The sequence below is a fragment of the Ixodes scapularis genome, unplaced genomic scaffold, assembly GCF_016920785.2.
Source record: "Ixodes scapularis isolate PalLabHiFi unplaced genomic scaffold, ASM1692078v2 PGA_scaffold1__304_contigs__length_218370807, whole genome shotgun sequence".
In the NCBI taxonomy this organism is placed as follows: Eukaryota; Metazoa; Arthropoda; class Arachnida; order Ixodida; family Ixodidae; genus Ixodes; species Ixodes scapularis.
Window position 1 is genome coordinate 191,027,304 of NW_024609846.1, and position 23,104 is coordinate 191,050,407.

The window sequence follows — 23,104 nt, forward strand, 5'->3', positions numbered from 1 at the left end:
GTCCAAGACTTGAGAAGCGAAAAATGGGCGCAGACCATGGCACGCGACGTACGCGCATTTTTTTTCCGAACAAGTGAAGCTTCTCGCGATATCGCTATCCGGAAACATCTTTCGGAACAACTCGGAAACTGATCTGCTGGAGCTGTATGAGTAGTGTGAAGACACAACTTTCATCGTCCACAAAATTTCGGCTTCAATCACGGAGTCATGCCTTCTGCAGTCTTCGTCAAGGGTCGCAGCTCGAGAGGATGTTTCCGTGTTTTCCCGCTGAGAAGTCGTTTCTGTGACGTTTGCCGCTTGCAAAACAACTCGTGACGGAAGAGCAGCCCTCGCCTGCCGCAACCTTGGATCGGTGCTTGGCACTTTTCTGATGGCTCTTCAACGCCGACTCCCCCATTGTTGCAATGTCGACCAACTTCTGACATACTGCGCACTTCGCTCGATAAGGGTCGCTTGTCTCCGGCCTCACCCAGTGACGATATTCGCTGTGCTCCAGCCACGCAGACTGAAACTTGCACTTTCCGCCTGGCATCCTGTCAAAGTACTGTCAAAGTAAAGTTGCAGGCATTGCACACAGCACAAATGCGAACTTTCGCCGAGAAATGACGCACGAGGCCGACGCACGGACCGACCGACCGTTACCGCCGTTACTATAACTTGCGTTGGATTGGATTGGATTTCTGGCTCGCATTTGTTGCCAGACGACGCAGGCGCTGCCGGTTTCGAAACCGAAACTTGCTGCTATTGCTCTTCTGTCAAGACTACATGTTTTCGCGAACATTCCTCAGTAAACGCGTTTTTGAAATCAGTGCGACTTACGGAAATACGTCGTTCATTTGCTATATTGAAGCAAAGTCCACTAAATTTTCAAGGATTACAAGGAGCTCACTTATATCTAAGGAGTTTCAAGGGCCCTTGAATTAATGTTATCAAATTCAAGGACATTCAAGGATTTCAAGGGTCTGTGTACATTAGCAGGAATGTCAATCAGTATGATGACATGGGTCAAGCATGAAAGCATAGAAATCAATGAAAGCTAGATAATAAGGCTTCAGTTAGTATGGCCTTCTGAACCATGATAGTGATCCAAGGCTTGTCGAAAATTTTAACAGGATAAACGGCTCACAAGTCTAACACGCCTGGCAGAAGAGAGTTGTGTGTTGTCCGTTCAATTCGTTAGCTTTCTGCCATCTTGAGCTTATACATCAAAATTAGTCCCTTTTTACCTACCTAGTGAGAGAAATTTACTATGTCGTTATCAGCTTAGAGGGGATCCAAAGCTTTGCACTCAGTCAAATGTGGGTGTTTCACATGCCAACCAACCATGGGCATTTGGCATGCCCCAGGAGGTCTGAGGATTAATTTGGACCACCTTAGTATCTTTTGAAGTGCAACCAAAAGCTCAGTCACAAGGAGCATTCTCCGCAATAAGCATCCATCAAATTGCGGGTACCTCGGCCGGGATTTGAACCCGCCACCTGGGCATCCGTATGCCGGCGCTTTGCCTTGGAGCACCGAGGCTGCTTAAGGCTTTGCACTGAGACCATTCTTTTCAACAATTTTGACTGCAAAGAACTATTCGTTGTGTGCACACTGGATCTCGGAAAGGATACAATTGTCATTATTTGAATGTGTGAGGCTACACATGCCTTTGATTGCAATGAGAGCAGAGCTAGCTTTATTCTAACAGCTGTCCAAATTCAAAGGAATATTTATGATAGCATGCTAGCTGCATTCTGCACAATGGAAGCATTTAATAATTTACAAATATCGCAAGCAACACGTGGCAACAAAAAGGGTGTTAAGAGCAACCTAAAGAAAAACAGCAAATATATTGAAGGCTCAAATACTGAATGAGGAAATAGTGAGACACAAGAAACTGTTTGCTACAATGGAAAGCGTTTTACAATGCGATGTGTGCATCGCATGGCGAACTTTTTCCCTAACGCAGGCGTGCGGCAACAGTTCCAAACATAAAAGCAGGTAGAACAAGCAAAGTTGGCTATAAGAACACTTTAGCAAAGAAGGTTGACCGTGAAAATATTCAGAACTTGCTTCAGGAGTCAGGACAAAGAGAAAAATCGCGCTCACCACAGCTGCCACGGGACGGAGTTGGTGGTTAACCCCAGCTTGTTGCGGTTCCCTCAGGCTTTTCTTGGGCACATTAATTAAAACAAGAAATGTCAAATGTTGGTAAACTTGATGAAAATATCACATTTTCACATCCTCCTACTCGCATCCCACACATGTGCTCCCAGAAAAACAAACACCTACTGGTGTCACTAGCGATGGGGCGTTCCAACTTTCAAACCGAAACTATAAGTAAAACTAAAAAAAAAAAAAAGGAATTGTTAAAACAAAAAGTTATCAGATTAATAATAAAGTATTATATATATATATAAATGCAGAGAAAGGACAAAAAAAAAAAAAGAATAATGAGGTGGCCAGTGACCCGATTTTTTTGTTGGCGTTCCCCACACCCTTGAAAAAAATTCCACATTTTATCAGTTTATTTTTGATTCAGAAGAATAAGCTCATAATCCTTCAGTGCAAAATTATTCAAGAGCTCCAATCTGTCCCAATTGGTTGCTTAATACCGATTGGAAAAGAAATTTCCAATTGGAATGGCCAATTGGTTGTTTAATACCAATTGAAAAAATGCATTCCAATTGAAATGGCCAATTGGTCATTTAATACCAATTGGAATATATATTTCCAATTGGAGTGACCAATTGGAAAAATGCATTCCGATTGGAATGGCCAATTGGTTGTTTAATACCAATTGGAATATATATTGCCAATTGAAGGGACCAATTGGGAAAATGTGTTCCAATTGGAATGGCCAATTGGTTGAATAATACCAACTGGTATATATATTTCCAAATGGTGTGACCAATTAGAAAAATGCATTCCAATTGGAATGGCCAATTGGTTGACTTCATACCAATTGGTTCCCACTGATACCAATTAGTACCAATTGAAATTCCACTTGGACTCAATGGGTATTTTTAACTGGGTCACCAGCACCGCGATCGTAAACAATAAATAGCCGGCGAATGTTTCCTAAAAGTTTTGTTAAATAATATTCAGACCCACATTTTGTAGCATAATTAGAGATGTGTGGCGAAAATTGCCAAATTTGATAATGCTGAGAGCCAAGCGCCATCTATCGTGTGGTAAACGAAGCAACTACTGCGCATGCGCAGTAGGGCAGGGCTGGCAGGGCCGACTTCAGAACGGTTATTTCCTTTGGTTTCCTTCTCTTCCCCTTGTTTTCTCTTCCCCTTGTTTTCCGAGGCAGTGTTGACGAACACTCGTCGAAAAGGGACCCTCGTCGATTCTCTCTTCTTGTTTCGTGTGATATAGAGCTGAAATAAACGCTGTATGGATTACCTTCGTAACACAATATGTACACTTTGTTATTGGTATGCCATTTTTATCCTGACAGACTGCACGTCACTGTCGAGCTGTAACAGTTCGTGAGAGGTATACGTGCAATACCGGTCCAACCTTTCTTTGCCGAGTGTCGCGTCAGTATCGAGTTGCAATCGTAAAAGATCGGTCCCGAAGCGCTTACCAACAGCGCGAATACAGCACTTCCATCAAACGCGCGCGTCCGCTCCGAGTGTTAACAGGTATTTACGTGGCTCTTGCTGACACTCGTAGTTCAAACGTATCTTTTTTAACGTCGGCTCGCTCCTGCATCTCCGAGACCGCGAAAAACGCCGCGGCAATTTGTTTCCATCTAAGTCGCTTTGCAAACGACTGACACTGGCCGCCTTTTGCCAACAATGACAGTTGGGTTGACTTCTGGAGTCTTCACCGGAAGACTCGCTGCACTTCCCAACAGGCATACCGGTGTATGTGACTAGTCCCATGCTGTCGCTGTAGCGCAACATATCTCGTTGAATTTCGCTCAGCTGCGATGCGACGATGAGAGGCGCCGATTCAGAAAATACATCGGTGACATCGGCGCAGTAAAACCTACCGGCGCACCCCAACTCGTCGCCGCTAATGCTCCCATCTCCTACTGCCGAGAGAAGTTCCGGTTCCGGAAATAGCGTACGTCACGGCTTGTTTTGCGGTCAAGAAAAAGTCGATATTTCATTAATCTTTTGTGTAGAAGTTAATAAACCGAGACGAAAACGGATGCCTGTTCGGCATTCAGTGAACATTGACGGTTTAATGTAAAAGTTATCTGGAAAAAGTAAAAAAGTCATTTCATGGTCCCTTTAAGAAAATTCCTTACCTTGCTCCCATAAACGTTTGTTGCCAATCCTTCGCGCTCTAACAAGCTGGCAGGTCAAATAAAGTAATTATCACCGCACCATTGAGCACTCTGCAGCAGTAAAACACAAAAAAGAACTTTTTTGAATCATTGCCATAACCATGCTACGAATGCCGTGCACGCCATTGGTGCCATGTGCTTCATGCTTCCACCGTCCTCGCGGCGCCATCTTTGCCACCCAGTGTACACCGACGCTGCCGGCAATTCCGACTAATTCTAGCAACAGATTTTTTTTTTCTTCTTTTTTTTCGTTTTTATTTTATTTTTTATTTTTTTATTAAATAGCGTACAAATTTTTTTCCCCTTTTCAAATTGCGATGTTGAAAAAATTTATTGCAATGCAATACTGAAAAAAAAAAAAGAAATTGCGATCTTTGGAAACTTTAAAAGTGGAAACATTGAAAACATAAAGTTGGAAACATTGAATCCAATTATAGTGACCAATTAGGTGACCCAGTGCCAACTGAATTCTATTGATCCTAATTGGGATAACCAGTTGGAAACATTGAATCCAATTGAGTGACCAATTAGGTGGCCCAGTGCCAACTCAATTTTGTTGGTCCTAACTGGGGTAACCAGTTGGAAACATTGAATCCAATTAGAGTGACCAATTAGGTGGCAGAGTGCCAATTGAATTTTGTTGGTCCTAATTGGTGTGACCAATTGGAAACATTGAAACTAATTAGAATGACCAGTTGGATGACCCAGAACCAATTGAATTCCATTGACTCCAATTGGTTCCAATTGAATATGCTAATTGGAGTCAATGGTTATTTTTAACTGGGAAATTAAAATGGGATACCCAGAAACCAGTTGCAGGAGCCCTGAAATCGCTGACGCATATTTTGAGGAATGTATTTGGAAAAGCATTTGGAAGAGACCAAATACATTTGGTTGTATTTGTATCCTGTACTTAAATGCTTTTTGGAAATGTAATTAGATTTGTAATTAAATACATTTTTGACGAAGTATTTTGTATTTGTATCTCAGTACATATTTGCATGTATTTTGCCCATCTCTGAATGTTGCCAAGCAAGCTCTCGTTTCCCGCTAAATCGAACGTCGCCGCAAACTTTTTTTTTTTTTAGTTCCTTTGGCGCAGTGTGGCGCTATTTCGACCGATTTCGCATTTTTGGCGCAACTATGCGCAGAAAATTGGGTTTGGTACCAAAATGGCGCAATTGGCGCAGATGTCACACCCCTGCGTGCCCGTTAGTGTGGGTAGAAAATGGAAAGCAATGGAGGACTACGTCCAAGAATTTGACGATTTCGAGGTTTTGTGTGAAGGTGCGAAGAAGCTCCTTGTTTGCAAGTGCTACCCGCTGAGTATTTCTGATGACCCTCATCATATCAGTAGTCGTCTGATCGAGCATTTGAAATTTTCTCGACATCTACAGTTGAAGAATCCCTGGAATCATGTCGAATATCTCCACTCGCCATCTCTTAATCCAGTTGCGAAGTGTGACCCCGGCACGTAGCCGGGAAAGGGGGGGGGGGCCCATGGGCCCCCCCCCCCCTTTCCCGGCTACGTGCCGGGAAGCTTGACGTGTCGGAGCTTGACGTCAGAAAGACGCCAAGCTCCGATTGGCTTTGAATGGAAGGATAGTGGGTAGACCTCAATGATAGATGCCTTGAAATCTACCCAGTATTTTTTTTTTAATCGGCCAATGAGAGCTTGGCGTTCTGACATCATCGCAACCCCCATGCAAGAAGCAGACGAACTTGTGCTCCGCATTATGGACTTATTTAATAAGCAGGGGACAGACGAGCAAAAAAAACAGGTGCCGCACGGCAGCTCCCATAGTGACTTGCGCAGCTGCTGTGACGTGGACCTAGGTTCACGCAAGTTTCTACAGAAACTGTCACGCGGTGCCCGTTTTCATCGCTCATGTCTCCCCGCTTTAGCTCCGTTGAGCTTGCTTCTTACCGAGCACCCGGTGCACTGCGGGAAGCAACATCCGCGAAAGCGAACTCCTCAAGTGTTGCTTCTCTGCAGTGCACCGGGTGCTCGGTGTTGTAGCGCGAGAACCAAGCGCCGAGCTAGTAGCGTGAGGGGCTTTGACATCAAGCTCGTGACGTCGCGTAAGGAAAGCGACAGCAAGTTATGGGAAACCGTCAACATTCAGAGAAGGCGGCCGGGCTTTGACATCAAGCTCATCACATGGGCCGCGTTCGTCTCGCGCATGAGACATCCCTAGTAGCACCATATGTTGCCATAACGTGACTGGAATGTCACAAATGTAATGTAACGTTGGGGCACATTTGGGTATGTTATAGCAATGTTTCAAAACTAACGTAACAGAAACGTTCTCCTGTAACATTGTTTGACTGTCACTGAACGTCATGTAACGTTACATCACATAGGCAAACGTTCCAGGAATGTTAGAGAAGCAACATTGGAGCAACGTTTAGAAATAACCTCTTGGTAACATTTCCATCCTGACATACGGGCAATGTTATGCAGCGATGTTGGCCTAATGTGACGAAATGTGACGCATCACCACATCACACAGAGGCTGGTCAAGGATACACGAAGATACCAAACTTATAATAGTTCAATGTTAATTCTCTTGTTCAAACATTTTTATTTTTTTATGAACAGAAAGACCGCTCCAATGCTTGTGACGGGCGTGTTTGAAACAAATGTTCAAAATGTACCCTAGAAAAATTGCAGAAAATTAAAAAAATATCTGTCCAAAAGGTTTATGATAAAATTGAATTCATTTGTGTGTATGGCATTTCCTTGCTTCCTTCCTGTCCCTTAACGGGTTGGCGAGTCTGCTCAATATTCACGAGCTAGCATGCACCCTCATCATAGCTTTTAGGTTAAAGGGATACTGAACCAAAATTTTTAAACTCACTAAACAAGGCCGGGCGGATAGGTGGGAAGCTGCGAAACCAAAAAATATCAATCATACTGCGATATATCTAACGGATCGCCGTATTTTTCGAAAAAGAAGTACGCGATTGAACCCGGCCGACGAGGCCGACGAGGCAAGGTACTATCGTGGACACTGTTAGCTATAACACCGCAGCGGCGGCCGTCCCGTACCCCCAGCGCCTCGTAGCAGGCGCCGTCCGAAACTCCGCGCATGCGCCATGTGGCGGACTCGCTCTTCCCGTTTGGGAGCACACCCCCGCTTTCTCGTCTGCTAGGCGCAGAGCAGGCGATGCCACAGTGCTGCTCGTCTGGTACCCTCTCCCTAGCGAACTGGTCTCAAACTCATTTTAAACCGGCGATTTTGATTGGGGGAGATTCCTGAGTCATTAAAGCATTAACCCTGTCTACGTTTTTTTGTTATTTTTTTTTGCTTTTTTTAGAAACAGGATTTTGCAATGCATCTTTCACAATATGCGCTCGCAAACCAGAATGAGCGCAGCAGGTGTAATACAGAAATAGACTTATACTCCGTTTCACCTTAAGTCCGAATGCAGCGTACGCTACAAAGCGACATAGCCAATCAAATAGCGGCAAAGGTGCAATGTGACGGAGTGCATCACCGGGGGACACAATAAGGTGCAAAAAGTGAGCTTTTGTCGCTTTTGGTTGGCCCTATCGTCTCGTAGCGTCCGCTGCGCTTAGACCTAGAGTGAAACGAAGTATAACTGCAAGTTTGTCCCATAAAAAAATAAAAAAGTAGTCTACCGTGATATTACAATTAGTTGCGATGATTATCCTTAGCCAGCGGAGTAAGAGAATCAACCGTGGACACCTCTTACGCGTTGGTTTGCTGAATTGTGTTCAGGGAAAATTGGCAATCGCTGTGGCGTCGTCTGCTCTGTGCCTAGCAGACGACAAAGCGAGGGTGTGCTCGCAGGCGGGAAGAGCGAGTTCGCCACACGGCGCATGCGCGGGGTTTCGGACGGCGCCTGCTATGAGGCGCTGGGGGTACGGGACGGCCGCCGCTGCCGTGTTATAGCTAACAGTGTCCACGATAGTATGTCACGATTCCCATTCTCTCTCCTCTTCGCTACGTCCTGTCAACCTGGTGAACCGAAGCGAGGAGGAGAGAAGCGAGGCCGCTTCTCCTCATTCTCAAATTCTCCCGGAGGACAGTTACGTCAAAGAACTCGCTTGAATGCGCCCTTCTTTTCCAAAAGTATGGCCATTTGTTTGAGATATCAAAGTACGAGTGATGTTTTAGAGTTCATAGCGTCCCATTCAACACTTCTGCAGCCTTACTTTGCGAAATCCAAATTTTGGTTCAGTATCCCTTTAAGGTCATTCGAATGTCCAGCTTTTGGAACGCATGCTAAAGATAACAAGAGGGTGAAGTCATGGGGTGTTATTGTGTTATCAAAGGTGGAAAACTCACGCTGGTGACGCGATGACCCAAAGACCTCCCGAAAATGTATAGGATGGCATGAGAGTCGTAGCCTGTAAATTAATTTGGAACACGTAGCTAGCTGAAATTATCACCAAAAGTGTATTTTAGTTGTGTGCTCTATTGCGTTATTTTCGAAGCGTAGCTCTGTTTCTGTGAAAAATACGAACATGATTACCCTACGGCCAGGTCGCAGGGAGCTCTTGGGGTCGACCGACTGCTCTATCCAACCCGAGCTTGCTGCAAAATGATTTCTACTATTTAAAATAGAAGCGAGGACTAATTTCACGACGGACTCAGGTCAAATCGAGCGACTGGGTGGTTCTTACTCTCGCCCTGTCTCGGTTGTCTGCGCCAGTGCTTGCCATAGAGATTTAGAGAAATCTTGGAGCGTGCAGTATAAGATACACCCTGGTTGAAAATTTGAAATAGTTACATGCAGAAGCTCATATTTCAGTCCAATTTACAGCTCAGCACTCTATTCGGAAAACTCAAAAAGTGGCGGCTCATTGCAGCACACTGCAAGTGAGACGACCGGCGGTAGCCATTGTCTCATAGACAGAGGAGGGGAACAGGGAGACGGTTGAGGGGGAAGGTGAGCGATGAGATGGGAAGGAGAATAGAGGCAGGAAGAAAGAGGTCAAGTATGAAGGTCGAAGGCCAAAAACACACGCTCACACAAGGAAGAGAGGAGACAAAAGGAGAAGGGGAATGAGGATGAGAGGCTGAGGGAGCATGAAGAGAAAGATGAAGAGAAGTGGGGCAGGGAGGAGCAAGATCAGACGAAGGAGAGGGGAAAGAGGGGAGGAAGAGCACACAGAGGGAATATGAGACCAATGGGGGAGAAGGAGTGGAGGGGAATGAGGAGACGGGACGGGGTGGGCCCAGGTAAGACGTAAAACATCGCAGGTCATAGGCCTCGGTTGCATGGACACAAGATCACACCTCCCCGACCACTCAAAATGAAGAGCCATATGCAGCTGCCACCAAAAAGAAAAGGTCAAAGGCCATGAACATAGAATCACTCAAACGAGAGAGAAGGGGGAAGAGGGGAGGAAAGATGAGTAGGATGGGTAGCGGGAAGAGGAAGGTGGACAAGAGAGTAGAGGAAGAGGGGAGGGAGGAATAAGGAGACCGAGGAGATAGAAGGGGAGATGGCGAGGAGGAGCAGTCAAGGGTCCGAAGTCGAGATCAAAGGTCAAAGGCAACGAACATATAATCCTATAAAGGTGGGGAAGGGGGGGCCACAAACATTAAATCATGCGAGGAAATGAGGAGTGAAAGGTTAAAAAAGGCAACAAAGGAGAGATGGGACGGGAATGGGGCGAGATTAAAGAAAAGTGAGTGAGAGGGGGGAGGCAGGGGCAGGTAGGAAGGAGATCTAGCATCAAGGGCCACGGATACAAGGACGCACTCCGCCGACCACTCAAAATGAAGGGCCCCAAGGGGGGAGGCACTCACTTTATCGAGTGACGTGTTAGCGAATGTCCACGTTTCACCGAATGACACTTTAGCAAAAATTCGGACGCTGCAAAGCAGCGTTTTCAGGTGGGCCAAGTGGGTTCACATTTTTGTAATGAGCCGCCGCAGACTCGCCGTGCGGCGGATGGGTTAACGCGCGCCCCCGTTATTCGCTAAAACGTCGATTCGCTCAAATGCCGCTGTTTGCTAAAACGTCATTCGCTCATCTAATATGGACCCTAATTATAATGAAACAAGTATAATCGCACACACATTGTTAGCCCCCGTTCACTTCTCGCCAAAGAGCCGTCGACACGAGAACATATTTGAGCTTGAGGCTTCGAAGCTCGCTCTGCGTGGACCACTCTTCGCCTACATTTGTTATCTGGACACATCACAATGGCACAGCACAGTCGCATAGCTACGGTACTACCGTTTCGATGTTAACAGTTCACTATCGTTACCGATATTACGGTCGAGGTCATCCACTGATCACTGCAAGACGTTGCAAGATCGCCATCGTCCGCCATGATTGCACACTAGTACGCCATTACGGTTATGGCTGTACGGCTTATACCAATTTCCAATTTCTCCAATCGATGTAATGTTGTATAACCCTTAAAAAAAAACTTATTTTAGTACTGTCAGATAAATTCCCACAGTTTATTCCTACTTGAAACTTTACGTTTAGTCGTTTACTCGTTTATGCACATTGTTGACAAGCCAAGACGCCAAGAGTGCAAGTAGCTCAAGCCAAGCAAGGTCGAAGCCAGGTTGACCACGTGACCGTATGTCAACGGACCGTCAAGGCCTGTTTCATCGGACCGCTCTGCCGATCTCTCGGCGTGGAGGAAACGTAAACAAAGGTATGTTTCATTTTTGTTGTTACTACTTGTGCTGAACAATGGAGCGGGCGAAGCGTTCGCTATCAGAGCTATCCGATCGCCAGAAAAGACGTAGAGTAGCCGAAAGTGTTCGCAAGGAACTTGAAAGTTGCGGTACGGGCAGTGAGGAGTCGGTGGACACTGAGGAAGCATACCCTCTTTCACCTGGACAACAGGCCGTGGCGGCACATCCAAGTTTTTCCAGAGAGTTTGAACACCAACGAGCTTAAGAGTGTGAATCTGAGTCGAGTGATACGAGTGGTGCACGAAATAACCTAATCTCAGAACACCTGTGTCAAAATCCCCGCTGGGAATTTCCCCCGTTACCTCCCCCTCTTCAAAATCCCCAGCCTTCAAAACCCCCTTTCCTTTATCCCCTCATCAGTTCCCCCGGGCCAGTGGTCCTTAGAAACCATTTGGAAAAGCGCTTTTATGGACACTTCATAAAGCTGAGCTGTGTTATGACCATCCTAGCCAGCCCCAAATTTTCTTTGACACACTGTGATCTTGCAGAATCTCTCTTGAGAGAGTTTGTTTCTGGAGCTGGTACCTTGTATGAGGGGGTTTATGTCTACAACATGCACTCCCTGATCCGCCTGACAAGACGTTCGACGGTTAGGCCCTGTCAACACCTTCTCGGTCTTTCCCTTTGAGAACTTCCTAGGGAAGCTAAAGAAGTTGGTGAGGGGTCCTTCCTTGGCACTGCAGCAGGTTATCAAGAGGCACTCAGAAGTGAATCCCACCACCGTGTCAAGTTCTGTGCAACAGAAGCGTGCTCCAAGCAACAACCTGAGCCGCCAAGCTTCAAGAAAACCCAGCGCAGTGAGCTTGTTTTAGACGGAGCACATTTCTCTCTGAAGGCGTCCGACAACTGTGTTCAACTGAAGTATGGCAACATTGCTGTTGTTAGGAACTTCATTGAGTCAGATGGGAACCGTAGCATCTGCGGACAGTTTTTCCGAAATCTCGGCAACCTTTATACTTCAAAGCTGCCATCATCAGAGCTAGGAATTTTTAGAGCTACAGGGCTCTCCATGCAGTATTCAGTGGGGAGTGTGCAGGACATCAGGTGGAAGTGCATCTGCTTGCAATATAACCAGGGACATGATTGTAAACCTGAGACTGGGGCAGAAAGGAGAACACAGCAAAAGGTAGAAAAAGAGGAGGCAATGTCTCAAACTCAGCTGCAAAGTTTATTTCGTACACGCCTTATATACCACAACTCCAACGCCGTCTCTACAAAAAAAAAAATATATGACAAGGGGACAATGAAATTTGGGTAAACCTTCTCTTATCTCCCTTGACCTCTCCTGCGAAACACTCACACAAAGGGTCACATTCTAGCATAACCACCGCCATTCGGCGTTGGAGTTGTGGTATATAAGGCGTGTACGAAATAAACTTTGCAGCTGAGTTTGAGACGTTGCCTCCCCTTTTTCTACCTTCTGCTGTGTTCTCTTTTCTGCCCCAGTGTCAGGTTAACAATCATGTTCAACTTACACCAGCTCGCCTGCACTCTGACTATTTTTTCGATAACCAGGGCTATGCTGTTTTTTTATCTACTTCACTTGCAAGTGTGATCTATGTTTGCAACTATTGTACATTGGTTGTGCTTAATTCGAAAACTGTATTTTTAGTGACTTATGACTGGTCTTTAAGGTAATAACGGCTTTATTTGTTGATTTCAGGAAATGTACTCTCTTGTCCATTTTTGGCGGAAAATGATGTCGCAGTTGTCCCTACCTGTTGGGTGTGCAATGGCTGCACGGCATGGCCACCCTACAAATCAAATCGGTTGATGATGGCAATTAGAGAGCGTGAAGAGCCCTCGACTGACTGGGCCACATTCTCCTGTCAGGTGATGGCGTGTTGTAAGTATAGCAGGGTGTCTAGCAACCAGGAAAACCGGGAATTGTCAGGGAAATTTTAATTACCGGGAAAAATCAGGGATATTGTCAAAAATCAAGCCCAGTCATGGAAAATGAGCCGGAAATGCCATTGAGTGCCCTGAGCAAAGAGTTGAGAACCTTGGGGCAGAGAAATAGGCAATAAATTCTGCTTAGAGCGGAGCGCGGACTCTGCTCACCCAATGTAGAGTGTGCTGGAGCACTGCACGAGCCAGAATTTCTAGACCCGGCCCGGTAGAGGCACGGCCCGGGTTTGGCCCGAGCCTAATAGAATATTTAATTTCCGGGCCCGGCCAGACTTGGCCTTGAAGAGACACGGCTCGGGCCCGGCCCGGACCCGACTGAATTTTAGACAGAAGCTTGAGCCCAGCACGAGCCCGACAAAATTTTTGTTTTCTTTAATATAAACCTGAGCTGGCCCAATCCTCAAAGATTATATACATGAGCCCGAAAAAGTTGGCAGGCTTTAACCTAAAAGCTGTCTAACCATAAAGCAAGCATATTTGATTTAATAAACAAAAGTTTAGGGTGAAAACAAGCTTGTGGTGGTTAAACATTTGACTGGTGTGCTCGGCTTTCTTGTTTCAGTGACATGAAGATGCAAAGTACAAAGAAAAAAATTCGGAAGCGACGTCCGACCTAACATTGAATAATGAAGAGCGGGAGAAGAGAAAAAGGAAGAGACTGCAGCATACTCTTTCTTCATTTGAGGATGAGGACTTCTATGACCAAGATGTATACACCTAAATTTCTGCAACACCTTTGTATTCGGGATTCATTTGCCCTCCTTTTTCATCAAGCTTGCCTCTTCTGCAGGAACGACGTAACACTCAGCCAGCCCCTCAACTTCCAGAACGTGCACCAGAGCCCAAGCAAAAATGCACAAGTGTATGTTTGCTTTTTGTTGCTGCAATTTCTTAACGCTTTCCAGCATTTAGATTTTTTATTTTATGTGATTAGCCTCAGCTTGGTTAGCCGCAATTGTGATAATGAATGGTATCCATATTGTTTATTGAGCACCTGCTGCTTTGGTGTTTCTTTTAGAGCGCAGCTCTTAGGCGGCCGTTTCCGGCTTGAGTGGTGTCGCCGTCGCCGTAACCGCGGCGACGTTTCGGCACCATGCCAAATTGTCCTCGCGGGGTCACGTGACCCCCGTCAGGAGGGTCACGTGACCTCACGGTTACGGCGACGCCGCTCAGAGGGAGGTGTGGCAGGGAGGAGGGGTATACCCTTTCCTCGGGACCCTTCCCTCCTTCTCTAGAGCTGCACTCTAATTTAGCGTTACAGGGAGTTGTAAACGGCTTTAATTTTTTTTATCTAGTCATTTTTAATTTACAAAGCTGCTAGTTGTGGTATGCTTCCTCGCACAAGGACAGTTATAGCTAGGGTTCAAAGTTTTCGGTTTAAACCGATAAAAACCGATAAAGGTACGCCGAATTAATTTTTGGAAATTCGGTTTTAACCGAAAAAGGTCAGTTTTTAGGTTCGGCATTTTCAATTTAAACCGATAAAAACCGATAAACATTCGTCGAGTGCATTTTCTAAAATTCAGTTTTAACGGGAAAAGATCACTTTGACCTTCCAGTCGTACAACAGAGCCGTGGCAAAAAAGTGGAACGACAGTCTATCGAAGCATGCCCGAATGTATGGGATACACGAATGCAATTACGACGTTTTGGTTTAGTGTGCGCATCATCGATCGGAACGTGAAGTCCGAATTCTCCCATGACTTCGCCATGTACGAGCGTGCTTTCAAGCTCGTTGTGAGGAAGACTGACGTGATGCAAGCTCTGCATGTTGTGTTGTGCTTTAAAACGTCGCACCGTGCCTTTTTCGGCGGTCACAATTGGTTGATTGGCCAGTGTTTGCTCAGGCAGCGCTTCATCTCCTCAGCTTGCAGTGTCCAGGGTTAGCGTTGAGAGGGCATTCTCGAAGCTCAGGGTCATATTAACAGAAAAGAAAGAGTGCGGATTAAGGAGAAGAACCTTGGCAAGTACATGTGTGTGTTCTATAATGAGATCACGTAATCCTGATGTACAGAAGGTGAAGTTCCATGTTTATTGGGCATAGGCTTCATATCTGACTTGTTTGTACTTCTATGTGCTTTTTTTTCTTGTTTCTTTTACAGTTGCACACATTTGCCAAATGAAGTGTCCATTTCTTTTTCAATGTATCTGCGCCGTTATTCTTTGAGTGATCACAAATATCAGAGCTACGTACAAGGGTCATCTGATCCTGTATCCGTTGGTGTTTATTTTATATTCACCGAAAAAAGCCGATAAACTTTTGTGGGCATAAATATCCACCGAAAAAAACCGAAAATTGTATTTTAAAATAAACACCGATAAAAGTACGCCGAATTTTTAAAAAATAGAAACCGAAAACGCGGAACCCTAGTTATAGCCTAAGGGATGGTGAAGTGGATATTTTTAATTTGACGGTGCATATGTTTGCTTTGTATTGCTGCAACCTCATGTTTGCATAATTTTGCTGTACTAGTCATTTTTATTTTACAATTTAATTCATTTTGTTTATTTATCTATGCTTTCTAGTCAAAGGATACATTAGAATGCTTGCTGTTTGTACACTCTAACCCTAGCACTTTTTATGAACCTGTCCTCTGCTTTATATGTGGAATGGTTTGGGCAGCGTTAGGATTGACCACTTCTTAAAGAAAGGTGGTACATTTTGTTTTACACCACCGAGCACTCTTTGGTGTAAGGTACATTACCATATAGCTGAATGACACAATCAGCTATACACGTTTGCAAGCAGTCATGTTTCCAAAAGTAGTCTAGCCACCATGGGTAGGGAAACGTGCTCTCAGGGTACCAATCTGTCAATTAGCTTAGTGACGCTTTAGCAAGCCTTCATAATCGGATTATCTGGGGTGCACCCGAGCTGGAAGATGGCAGTGCGCAAGGGCCCGTCATTTTGCAGACTCTGTCTCATTTTTGTTAGTGAGAGAAAACAAAGGCTTCTTCAGTATCATCTAGGAAAACCACATGTCCAATATTATCTCCATTTAAATCTTTATGAAATAGATCAGCAAACTGCTAACCCTAGCTGACAATGTAGGCGCAAACGACAGCGCAGTTGCTACTACGGCTTCAGTGCACCGAACATCAATTTACTATGTCAGGTGCATTGTTACGTTTTCTTTGTTTTTTCCATGCACAGTCAGTCCTTGACTTGAGCAATGTCTTCTCCAAAAGTTGGTTCAGCGGTGTCCACATGATTGGCACAGACCTGGATGTGCACGTTTCTCATGGTTCACCTCTGTTAAATAATAATGGCATTGTTTGCACAATGTTCACATACTCAATGGCTTATTTATGGACTATTTAGTAGACCTCGCTGCATACTAATGTTCCTGAGATATTTATTCCTTTGAGAAAACTTGGCTTTAGCGTAGGTTGCAGTGGTGCAGATGTCGTCCGACACGGAGCAGACAACACTCAGGCCCGTTTGTTTGCGTCGTCCTCGCAGGGGTAGCACATCATCATTTGTACCATGGGATTGGTCATGTCTCCTCCGTCTGTGCCATCGTTGCCTGTAGAAGCCGATGTTTCGGGTTTTATTTGGGCTATGTTTAAAGCAAAATTGCATAGGAAATATTCCACCAATGCATGAAATAAAATAGTTATTTTTATATTTCTTTTTAAATTTATTTATTTTTTTTATTTGAAGTCTTATAATTCCAAAAGTTTTGAAATTAAGCAGAGTTGCCTTTTAACAAATGGCTATAGCTAAACAGGGCACACAAGTGAGGAGCTTTTTTTTTCTAAAAAGGCGAAATCCACATGAAGCAAAACAGATAAATTGGTATGTTTGCTTATCAGTATAGCTTTGAGCCATGTGCCGCAGCCACCTCTGCTGTGGTTTTTATAGCGTACTCTGACCGATTTCACTGTAGTAGCATTTGAGATCGATGGGCCAACGAATGTACTTTGAATTCATACAAAAATTTGCTTGGTTTCAGTTTTCTGGATTTGGCTCTTTTAGATGAAAGGAAACTGTGTCCTGGTGAAGCATGTGACAGCAGCCCACATAAGCTCACTACAGTGGAGTTTTGTCCCATGCCTCGCTCCCGAGCTATCTGGCTCATTGACATGGTGTCTAGCACCTTGGAAAAGCTGGAATTGTCAGGAAATTTCGGATCATCTGGAAAAGTCAGGGAATTGTCAGGGAGATAATCAAAAAGTTAGCCAAATCAGGGAAAATGGCCAGGGCGAGTAATGCGGTGGTGTGCAACGAAGCCAGGAGAGTCGTGCATTGACGTGGCTGTGCTAAATAACACTGCCCGAAACTTTGTAAGTCTTTGACTTCTTGAGCAACATAAAGACCGATTTCAATAAATTGTTTTAAATTGCGAGTGGTGTTCACTTATGAGGTGTTTAGTAGCAGTTCGTACCACATCTCCAAACTTCTGTAATGGACAGGGAATTTAAAACCTGGAAAAGCTGGGGAACTTAAAAGGAGGAATTTGCTAGACACCCCGGCTGATTTCATAGTTACCGATGTCTGCCAAGTTATGCTGAAGTAGGGCATGAAATTGTCGATATTTCACTGTGGTAGATGACGTTGTGTTGTAATTATATACTTTTGAAACAGGAGCTGTGCGCACCTGCTTTAAACAGAAGGCAGAAAACAATGAGCCAGCCATCATCGTGCAGGAAGCCGACGCCAAATGGGCTGCTGCTGAATCGGTCAGGCATGCACCAGCTAGGACCAAGAAAATGGTAATATGATATTTCTAATTTTGCTTAAACTCCCGAAAAATACTTTTGCATCCTAAAACAAGCCCAGATTTCAAACAAAGGCATTAGTCTTAGTCTACTTTACATAAAGACATTTTTAAGTATTAAGAAATTTATTTAGCCAATGAAAGAACACCATGTTATGACATTGTCTGCAATGAGCTTGACATTGTAGAAAATATGAGGCTCATTGACATTGCCCCTGGGTCCGGACAGTTCATCAAACGCCGTTTCTTTGAACATTGTTTCATCGAAGCTGTTTCATTGAACGCAGTTTTATCAAACGCTGTTTCATTGAACGCTATTTCATCGAAGTTGTTTCATTGAACGTAGCCTATTTGAGCAGTAGAAATATTTTTCTTTTTAGTGCTTGGAGGATAGCAGTGTTTTAATATTTGTTGTAACTAATAAACTTATATATATATAAAAGGAAGGAACCTTTTTTTGTCACCTTCTATTCTTTTTTTTTTAGTAAATGATGACTTCTGTTAATGAGGCCAATAAGACACGGTAACACTAACGACACTTTTAAAAGCTGTGATCATCAGGTGCAGTGATGAATGCACGTCCATTCAGAAGCGTATATATATCTTCGTCCTTGAAGAGACCTATTCTGCTTCAAGACGAAGCCGTCCTTGAGGCAGTGATCTGTCTCCGTGGCCCATGATACGGGCAAAAGAAAAGACGTGTCTCCTCTCTTTGTTAATTTATTATAACCGACAGAACCGTGGACCTGCCGGATATTCGACAAACAGTAATATACTGCATGTCAAAGATCCGACAGGTCCACGGTTCTGTCGGTTACAAAAAATTGACGAAGAGGTCAGGCACGTCTTTTTTAAGAACATCTATGTTCTTAAAAAGAAAGCTATTCTCTTAGGATAAAATGAAAACAAAGTTAAATCTACAAATACAAAATAAAAAAGGCGCTGCGGAAAATAGCTGTTTCCCTCTTAAAAAAGTGCCTTTCACGCATGAATAAATAGAAGGTTGAAGTGGGAAAAAGTGAGTGGCCGAGAACAGCCGCCTACCTTGCCAGAAAAGAGTAAGTCGCGTATCCACTGTCTTCTGTGGATAGGTCACACTTTGCGGTAAAAGTCTAAACTGGATGAAAAGAATGGCTTGTGCATGCAAAGAAACTGTGGTGAAACTGCTAGGACAGATGTAGGCATTCCTTTTTTTTATCTTGATGACACTCTCTGCCCTGAAATAGGCACCCATTTTCTGAATGCAACCAACTTTTTTGTGTTATTTTTTTGCAGGAGCAGTGTGCCTCTTCTCAGGAGTGACCGAGGGGCTGCCACAAGGGGAGAAGGCAAGCATGTTTCTGATTACAAGGATGGACAGTTGGGCTGGGCTAGTTGGTAAGAATTCATGTTGAAAAACGGTGCGAAAACCAGACAAAGGAAAAAGAACACACAGTGCCTTGTCCTGTGTTTTCTTATCCGTGCATTTTGCACTATTTTTCAGCATGTTTCTGCCTTGATTTTTCTGTTAGTTTTAAATGTTAGTAGTTGGTTACTTTGATCCCAGTTGGAAGCATGGAATTGGTTAACCGTGCTAAATGCATAGAATTGAAAAAAAAAAATTCATGCTACCTAAATCATTTAAGCTTTTTTTTTCTAATGATTTCTTTCTGTTTTTTTTTTACAGGCATCCCATGAGTAGAGTCCCTGTTGTTTGAATTTTTTGTGTCAATTTGTAATATGCATATGTTACCTTTAATTTCTATTCATGCATACATTTTAGCACCAGCTAGTGGTTTCTTTTATTTAATTTATGTACACATTAGTGTGGTATTTTTAGAAGATTTAAAATTTATGTTCTTTTTCTAGTCATTTTTGGTTTATTGCCTCCGTTATTTATGTGTCCTAGCCCAAGATCGGGTGTAATTTGATATATATTTAGAATTTTATTTTAAGCTACTTGCTTTATGTTGCTGGGAGTTTTAATATTTTACATTTTTATTTGTATGCAGATCAGCCTTGTAATTTAGTGTGTTCTTTACAATTTTGTAGATCTGATAGCTTGTAAGAAACAGAAGAATTCTCTGGTACTTGTAATGTTGGTTTCATTTTTGAAATAAATTTATTCCAATAACTTCTTGTTTTCTTCCGGAGTCCTGCTTCTAGGATTTCAAAATGCTGATTCATTAATGGCCTGTAATGCACATCCATTTACTCATATCAGGCACCAGCTCAAAAAATGACTTTATGACAACCATAAATGCAGTTTCCTGGCAGCGCTTGTCAATGTATTTTCGGATAACATTGTTCAGTAATGTCCAAGTAACACATGCAGTAATATCTGGCCAGTGCCAGCATATTGTAAAAATGTTTACTGAAAGTTAACAGAATAAAAGCACTGAGGAAAAACAGATGACCGCTCCTTCATTTAGTTACGACGCTCGTTTTTTGGAAGCAAAGACTCGCGCACAGGTCAAGATTAACTGCCAAAGGGAGGCTTGATCAAAGGAACTTTAGGGAGATAAGGGATGAGTCAGTAACACTCCGCCTTCGGTATCTAGTTGATCTCGACCTGTATGCGACTCTTTGCTCCTCAAAAAATAAACGTTGTTGCGAAATGAAAGAGTGGTCGTTTGTGTATGTTCTTCACATTTTTATTCCTTCACTCTTAAGTAAGCCGTAATGTCAGTGCAACATTTTGGTGTAACGTTACTGGATGGTAGAATTCTTGGCCATTAACAACAACTAGCAACGTTAGCGACGACGTCCGAGTAACATCACTCATCTAGCATCCAGGTAACATAGAGAGCTATGTTACTGCAACATTTTGATGTGACGTTACTGGAAGGTAGAACTGGTGGCCATTAGCAACGTTTGGCAACGTTATCTAACAACGTTCCAGTAACATTATTTGGGTAATGTCCAGGTAACGTATGCAGTTACGTTACTGTAACATTGTGGTGTAACGTTACTGGAGTGTAGAATCCGCGGTCGTTAGCAGCGTTCGGCAACGTTACCTGACAACATTCCAGTAACGTTGTAGCTACATTGCGTGCTACTTGGGATTATCGTTTTGTAAGCTCTCAGAACGAGCTGGACACCATAAAGGTTTTTCTGGTTTGAATCGTAGTGCTTCGTCGTGGTTATTACACTCGGAAAGAAGCACGCTCGAAGGGGCCCCGTGAACAAAAAGTATGAATTACACAAAAAAAAACTGATTGAAATAAGCGGCTTACTAAAACATAGCGGGAGAACCAATTTTTTTAAATTTATTTGAATACAAATTAACCAAAAGTATGAAATACATGAGTTTGAGTTATCGCAGGCCTACTGTACATCCTAATTATTGTACTTGTAGCTCATTCACTACACATTCTGTGTGTCTTTGAGTTTATCAGATATGATCAAGACATCCTAATTTCTTTTTTCATTTTGGTAAAATTCAGATGCATGGCGAGTGGCTTCACCAGTGACAGAAGTCAAGAAGTAAAGTACTTGTTTGGATCACATAAACCTATGCTTTGTGTTGTCCGTTTCAGCGCTCAGTGCTGAAATGCTCAGTGCTCAGCGCTCTGTGTTGGTCATTTCTTTTACTTGTCCGTTGTTTTTAGTATTTTTAACCTCAAAAATATGAATCACCAATTAGCCCAAGTGCATACCCTTCTACTTTTTAGTGTAACTCTTTTTTTTTTTTTTTTCCTTTGTTGTCGCCTTGCCATTCTTTACAGGAGTCATTTCGTTTCGGCTCTTGAGAGGTCTACTTCTCGAGGACTGGCCCTTCTTAATTAACTCCCCAAAATAACCACTATGTATCAACTACCAGCCGATGCTCCTTCATGTTACCGACTGCTCTGGCTGATGCAGTGAATCACAACACAAGCGAGCTGGAGCTATCTGAAAAACACTGCCTCGGTGCATAAATCAAATGAGGCAAAGGATCCCAGCATGAATTTTGGTGGGGAATTTGAGTCGGAAGTATGTCACATAAAGTATTTTTATGTTCATTAAAAGAAAAAAAGCACTTGTATGTTGAAAAACACATTCTGCATTCTGCAAGGCTGCTGTAGCGCGGCTTCTGACTTTATGAGATGATTGACACTCATATGTGATGTTGGATCTTGATGTACCCCCGCAGAAGATATGAACTGAAACACCCGATCCAGAATTTTCTTGTGTGCGGTCCTCACAAGCTTCACTATCGCTCAATCGGTCAAAAAGTCGAAGTATAAAACCTTAACTCCGCATTTCATTCCTAGTTCAAGCCACCACTTTCCCAAAAACTGGCAGGTATGCCAAAGAAAGATAAATGAGTTTCAGCTCATATTGTCTGCAATAGCACGCTCCACTAAGTGCTAAATGGCTCCCAAATCAGAACAAATCTGAGGGAATGTAGGATGATCGAAAGAACCAAAGAAGTGTTTACTAATAAATGATAGCATATGTGTAGCATGAGCTTCATTGCAGCCTTTAATTGAATTGTGTGAGGAAGCCTTGCATTGTGACATTATTGTGCTGCTGACGAGGGTGACTAAAGTGCCAGTGCACTGCTGGAAGAAATCTATGCGGTGCCCTCGGATGGGGAAGAGGAGGCGATGGCACCTATCGAACCCTGCAGCCAGGAGCCTACTTTCTCAGAGATCTTGCAGTCGAACGGCCTGACCGCAGCTCAGAAGCATCCAGCACCCTCCATTAGGCCAGCACTGGAAGGCATGACATTCAGCAACCATGCAGTCGAAAGCCATATTGCAAAGGTAGACCCTAAATTGTCTAGAGATACAAGTTAGGCTTTTATGATAATGATTCAAACTTCCCCAGTATCACCGCCATGTAGACAGAGTAGGTCCAATAACTTCACTGCCATTGGTCACAAATTTAAGTAATAGCAGCACAGTATAAAATAATTTGTTGTGAGTTTGGTCCCACAAGGGCAAACCAACTACCGAAACGTCCTTGTGGTCAAATTGTGCTTGAAATGTGTATAAGATGGACCCATAATCCTTCTACAAAAACAAGTGCATTTGAAAAACAAGTGCATTTGAAAAACAAGTGCATTTGAAAAACAAGTGCATTTGAAAAACATACAAATGTAGTATTTTCCTGATATGCACCTAATCTGAAATTATTTAGAATCAGCCAGCATGTGAGCCTGAAGACATGCTATAACTGATATATATTAGGGTAGCTCTCTCTTGCTATCATTGCACAGAAAGTACACCAAGCACATGCAGAACCCTTTCTAAAAAAAGAAAAGCAAAGGCTGATTTTAATGGTACCATCAATAATTAATAGCTTGACTTCATGAAGAAATAAATAGCTTTTTTTTAAGATTGTATAGTTCAATAATTTATTATTTGGTTGCTGAAGAAGGCCCGAAGAAACTGTTACGAAGCAAAAATTAGAGAGGACAGAAATAATCTTGACCAAGCAGTCCCAAGTTATAGTTATATGTGTGCATTATTTATTGGCTTGCAATACAATTCCTTGGCACAAGGGGTATGTATAATTCCTTCTCG

General features: G+C 43.5%; 1 long non-coding RNA gene across 1 annotated transcript; it reads left to right on the top strand.

Moving 5' to 3' along the window:
• The first annotated feature begins 10,801 nt into the window (after window positions 1–10,801).
• On the top strand, window positions 10,802–18,943 carry LOC120841187. The gene is made up of 3 exons (XR_005715708.3): window positions 10,802–10,940; window positions 17,480–17,607; window positions 18,888–18,943. It is a non-coding gene; the product is annotated as an uncharacterized LOC120841187 (long non-coding RNA).
• Window positions 18,944–23,104: the final 4,161 nt, after the last annotated feature.